We start from the raw sequence: 6,833 nt of genomic DNA on the forward strand, positions 1-6,833 counted from the left end.
TCTAATCTAGAGTATTGTAGTGTTTTATGGAGCCCAAATTTAAGTTCAGTGTTATGTAATAAATTAGAACGTGTCCACGCTATTGTATGTATGTATGTACATGCCATTATAATATTGCTTCTGATCGATTTTCGTGGTTTGGACGAATACTTATTTTGGTTAGAATTAGGATTCATCAAATATAATCTTAATAAACGAAGTTGAAGGAGGAATATGCGCTTATTTATATTATATTATAGTTTAAAATATGTTGGCAGTCATACAGATTTGTAATCTTAAATTTGGTTAGGTGGATAATCATCCATTATCTTGCAGTAAAATCAAGCAATAAAATAATATCATAGGTACCGATACGACAAAAGTCGTCCTGAAAAATCGTGGTCATGGCTCGGAAGGACGACAATTGTCGTTTCTAGGAGGTCTTTGATTTTCACTATTTTCTCTCGGCGACATAAAATTTGTTGCAATTTTGAGGGATATCTCCTATGCAAACACAATGCTAAATTTCAAGATTTTCATCCCAAAAATTTGGATATTTCCCTATACAACTCAATGTTAAATTTTTGATTTTTCAGTTTTTCGAGTTTTATTAAAAACTCATGAATTTCTCCTCCCGCGCCATGACCACAACATACTTATAGTGTCCCCGATTTAATGCATTTTCTGGTTGTTAATCATACACGTTAAAGGGTTAACCTTAAAGAATCCTTTGTTTAATGAGACTTAATTATTACAATTTGGAAAATGCCAAAAAATTACGTTAGTATAAACCGGACATCACATCCGTGCATAATACTTCCATGCGTACCTGTCTCCATACAAATTTGCACCTTTATTTCAAAAATATGTACCTTTAAAATTGCCTGGGTAAATATATACTAAAATATTTTTTCAGTATTAATAAGTTAAACAACTCTCATAAACAACTTCGCTGGACCGTTTAGTACCGAATTTACTTAAATACTCTGTAGATAAACTTTCTGCATAAGAACTTCGATAAAACTGCATTCTTCATTTCCATCACAAAAGCAGTACCACAGACACCTAAACAAATCCCACAAACCAAAAAAGCCGTTACGATCTTCGAATTGTAATCCAATAAAGAAACAGCATCATTCACGGGGTGCGTCCAATTCGCATAGTGATGAAACAATTTTTCAGGCTTCACTCTTTTAAACCATTTCTCCCAATATGAATAAATTCCTGACGACAGCAAAACCTTCAATGTTTTCTCGGCATAATTGCCTCGCACGGGTACTACCCGCCATCCACGAATCCCCGAGAAAAATGTGTCGTCACCCTTCTCATATACGATCCCGTTCTTGTTATCGTTCAAGAAAGGCAGAATTAGGCGAACGTTTTCTTTTAAATCCATCATAGCAATTTTTCCACAGCTGTTAAGACTTTTTATTAAGACTGTCGTATCGTTGTATTCGATGGGGTGAATAGAGATCTCATCCCATGTCCTGTTTTCCTGTGCAGTTTGACTACGAAGATTCATTGTAGTTAGCCACAAAGAGTAAGCTACGTTTTTATACTCCAAAAACAACTTAAGATCACCTTCGTAACGAATTAACTCCCTTAATCGTTCTTTTAGTTCCTCATAAAAGGCAGCAATTCGCTTATGTCGCTTGATATTAAACTCCATCCGTGCTTTGTCCAAAAATCTGGCAAATGGGATAATCACTTGAACTCCCTTAACATTCATTATCGTCTTCCATGGAGAACTTAGTTTCACGGGCACTATCAACTCCATTGTGAACGAGGTCTTGTACCAGTTGGGGAGCACAACGCCGCAAAGGATTGTCCATAATGCGAGGATATAGTAGAGTTTGAATTTCCCGCTAGTGCTCAATAATCTTGTCGCTTTGAGGGTGTAATCTGCCAGCAGTGAGATTTCAAAACAAACCCCACCCGTAAATAGGATTCCGTCCAACATATCCCGCTCAGTCAAATATTTCAAAAGTAATACCACCGCGGCAAAGCTTGAACTCAAAAAGATCCAAATGTACCCATCAAAAGGTGCGGATAACGCGGATGCGAAAGACACTTCTGGCCTCACCTTGTAGCACGACACGAAACTAAAAGTTTCTACGTCATCCATAATATAGGAGACGTCTGGCGGGCGTAATACGGATGCGAAAGCTGCTTCAAGAGATTCCCTAGATGTGAACACGTGCCGATTAGTAACTTTGCTTTGATTATAGTTCACGAAGTTTTCGAATATTAGGAACGTCGTGAATTCGTCGAGCGTTGCGAGATTAGCGATTTTATACAGTTTTACTTGCCCAGTGTGCTGGCTTAATTTAATCGTGTGAATTTTATCAATGATATTCTCTTCTGTATATTTTATTTCGAATGTTACCGATTTCCAGAAATACTTGTTTCGTTCAGCGATCAATTTTTTGATGCGTTCAATTTCCTGGAAACATTTGTGCGGATTGGGCGCGTTGCAGGAAATAGGTTCCCATGCATTCGTATATCCTCCTGTTTCACTGGATAAATCGTTACTGAGGTAATAGAAATTTTGAAAATGGAGTTCGAACGTTTTATTATTTCCAATTAGAATTAGATTTTCGCCATGTTCGTCGTAAGCAGCAGGAACTATGATAATTTCGTACATTCCAAACATATCCTTATTCCAAATAACTACAGGTCGTAAGTAATTTTGAATTTTTCTCCAGATTCTTGACACCCAAATAAAGTACTGGTTAGGCCAGTTTTTAGAAATAAAGTACGGTTCATACCGGAAATATCGGTCAAGTAGGAAACGTTCACGATAACCAAATTTTGTAACATTATGATCTAGAACTTTTGGGAACGTCCAATCGATTTCGGGAAGAATGGAGAAGAACGCCCAACAATGGGGAAATAAGATTAGTCTCCTGACTAATGGAAATTTACTCTCAATTTGATTCGAAAAGGGGTCACGATATTTGCGATTAGTTGCCAGAATAGTTGGGCCGGATTCTGGAAAAATATTTTGAATGGGTGCATGATTTTCTGCTATTACGATTGTTGTACAATGGGAAAATGGTATTAGGACGTGGTGTAATTCCATGTCTGGCAAGGGTACAAATGCATTAAAAACACTTGATTCCTTGGAATTGTTCAGACAAAAAGCAATTTCATCAGTCCCACTTGAAATAGGTAAATATGTACATATATTATATGTGAAGATATATATAAATATGTATATATGTAAATACAGGGTGTTAATAAAGTCCGATCCCATTTTTCCTGTAAAAAAGTGAAGGCTAGTATAAAAAAAAAACTACCCGTGATACTTACAAAAAATGTTCGACATATTTACCTTAGTATTTGGTCTTGTTACCATTTACTTTAACCATGCCCTCAACTCTTTGTTTAAGGCTCTGTGCTAATTTTTCCAATGTGCCTCTGGAAATCGAATTCTATACATCTTGAACTTTTTTTTACTAGCTCTTCCCTCGTCCGGGGTTGTGGCTCTTTGTATACATTTTCCTTAAGTATGGACCACTGGTTCTTCAGGGGATTCAAATCTGGGCCGTTAGCGGCCCACACCCCCTTGCTCCAGACCGTTGAAACTTGCGTCTTGATGAGACTCAAACTCGCTTTTGCTGTATGGGCTGTAGCACCATCCTGCATGAAAACTATTTTTCTTTCATTCGGAAATATTTCCTTGTTCCCCATGCTATCGAAATAGATAGGTAATATTTTTTCCATATAATGCTTTGCATTGACTGATTGGCCTTTTGGTATGATATGTAGAGGGGTCACGCAACGTGCACAAAATCCACCCGCTACCATAACTTTAAGCCCGAATTTTGGGATCGCTCTTGATGGTACATCCGATTTGTTTTCTGTCCTGTAACGAACATTTTGTTGGTTCAATTTTGGATATAGTTCAATAATAGATTCGTCAGTCCAAAGGATGTGACTGCGCAATTCTTCACCAAGTCTTTTTTCACTCAAATGGGCACTTTTCTGAAGGAGTTCTTCAAATTTCAGACGGTCATCGATATATTTTTGTGACATGAGAGGTTTTTTTGGTTAGTTTGTAAGCTGTGTGACCCCACTTCGTAGTTTTCACAAATTTTTGCACGGTCACACAGTTAATTTGCTTCTTCTTCTCTTTATAGCGTTTTGAGTCATTTAACTCCCTTGCTTAATTACGTAATGAACTACCGGTTTTCTTGCAAAGTCTGTTTTTAATCATTCTTTTTGTGGTAGGTGACACCTTTCTGGGTCGCCCTGGTCGCTTTTTGTCGTGGACAAAATTTTTATTCTTCCATTTCCAAACAGTTCTGCGGCTGCAGCCCAATTTTTGCACAATTTCTGTAGGTTTAAGCCCCTGCTGATGCAATGTTTGTATCTCAACTCTAAGATGCTCATGACTTACACGTTTAGTTGTTCCTCCCATGGTAAAAATTTGAAATAAATAACTTCACTGGTTCAAAAGTTCCAGCTGAATTTGTAACAACCACGCTCCAAAAAATGCATGGGATCGGACTTTATTAACACCCTTTACATACATAAATATGCGTGTTAGGTACATACGTATTTACATACATTATGTATGATACACACAAAATATAAATATTCGATAACATTCTCTTAATGTACCTATCTAAATATGTTGTTGGAGTGGAAAATGAAATTGAAAATTTTCACACAACGAGGTAATACATATTTATGTACATATATTAATTCGGAAGTCGGACATTGGCGAAACCCCTTTTGACAAAAAAAATCGCCAAAACAAAGTCCCACGTGGCGATAATAAAAGACAGTGATCGAATTTTATGCTCAACTTTGGGGCCGGATAAAATGATATCGTAATTGCGCCGGTTTTTCGAGTCTATTTTTATTAAATTGCAAATGTGTTGAAGATTGAGAAAATACAAACATAAAAAAACCGGCGCAATTACGATACCATGATTTTTGACCACAACCATACATAGTTTTGCATGCATTTCTCATATGTAACCCACTTTTTACTGATTTATTTCATACATTTTGTTGCTAATGGTTGATTTTTTTTTGTAAAATAAAAAAAATCAACAATCAATAGTGATGTTTTTGCAAAATAAAAAATTACTTCTGAAAACTTTCTTCTCACCCCACATATCATCTCGCACCAACTACTTCAAAAATGCCAAATATAAAGTGTTTCATGGAAGATTGTAATCATCATATTACTACCACCCAAAAACGGAGTCGATTAGGGCAGCCTTCATTATGGCCACTTTACCAGGCTTACATGAATGGAAAATCGGACGATAGCGATAAAAAGGAGATCATTTGTCAAGGATGCTATATGAAGGTAAGTTGATATTTGTATAAATGGACGCTTATTTAATAATTAAATATAATTCCAGATACGGGGTCAATTAAAACCTCTCGGTTTGAAGAATTTCGTCCGGAAAACTCCAATTGCTCCAACCCTTGTACCAATTTTTCCGGAACAGACAAGGTCGAAACGGAGGGCCAATCTGAGCGGAGAAGTTAACGCAGAGGAAGGTGGTGTTCGTGTCGCACAAAATGACGCTCGTGGCGCTGAAGAAGATGATTCTCGTGGCGGAGAGGAAGATGATGCTCGTGGCTCTGAGGAAGATGATGCTCGTGGCGCTGAAGAAGATGATTCTCGTGGCTCTGAGGAAGATGATTCTCGTGGCGGAGAGGAACATGATGCTCATGGCGCTGAAGAAGATGATTCTCGTGGCGGAGAGGAAGATTATTATCGTGGTGAGGACGACGCTGTTCGTGGCAATGAAGATGCTCGCGATGGTTGCGACGACGAAGCTGTTCAGCAAGAGATTGATCGTTTCGAGTATGGACTACTGGATATGGAGCTAGATGACTTCCATTTAAATAGTGAGTGAAGTATGTTTAATTGTGACAAGAAGATAGTAACCATCTCATCTATGTACCAGGTGGACAAGATATTGCATCCCACGATGAGTTCCCAATGGCTATTTCAATCAGCGGCAGAAGCGAAGTCGTGTCAGAATGGAGCACTCAGGGAACAACTATCACAATGACCACGACCGGAAATCATTCGCAGGCATCAACCATTTCTTCTCAAGGTCACGACTCATTTATCTCTCAAGTATCGATGTCCAGCTCTACGTCAAGTAAATCCCGGCGACTTCCGACTATCAACTCTGTTGGATCCACGCAGAAGCGGTGCTTTATATGCAATAACGACTCTGGCAGACATCGAATTCCCAAATCCGCCATCACTCAAGTTTGGACAGAGAAAGAAATATACATCCCACATGATAATCGCTGCTGCGCTTTACACCTTGAGAGAAAACTTTTTACGGATGAAGCGATGGATTTGATCATCCCGACTAAGCATGGTATTTTGATGTCGGATGAAGAGCTTGCACAGTGGATTCTGAATCTCAGCAGTAACAAATACAAGATAGGTGCTAGAAGACGTCGCTACAACTTCGATGATTATACTGACGTGAATAAGGACGACTATCCCAACCTTGTCGGCTTCTCCAAGATCCAATTTAATTCGTTGCTGACAGAAATATCCGGACACGTCCATAACAGTGTGAACAGGAGCACCAGAAATGCTTTAGCCATCTTCCTAATGCTGCTTCGCCACAACTTGTCTCAGGTGCAATATATAAAATCTATTCTTATAGCAGAATTTAGTAAAATTAGTACTCAATGTTTTTATTCCATTCTATGTAGAAAGTCTTGGGCAGTCTATTTGGAATAACCAACCAGTCTTGCGTGAGCGAAACCATTGACGCAGTGGCAACAGCTTTGGACAACAACTTCGTTAAGAAGTACCTTGGATTTGAGCACTTGTCTCGTGAACAAGCCGTTCGTGA

Source organism: Folsomia candida, unplaced genomic scaffold (genome assembly GCF_002217175.1).
Source record: "Folsomia candida strain VU population unplaced genomic scaffold, ASM221717v1 Fcan01_Sc010, whole genome shotgun sequence".
In the NCBI taxonomy this organism is placed as follows: domain Eukaryota; kingdom Metazoa; phylum Arthropoda; class Collembola; order Entomobryomorpha; family Isotomidae; genus Folsomia; species Folsomia candida.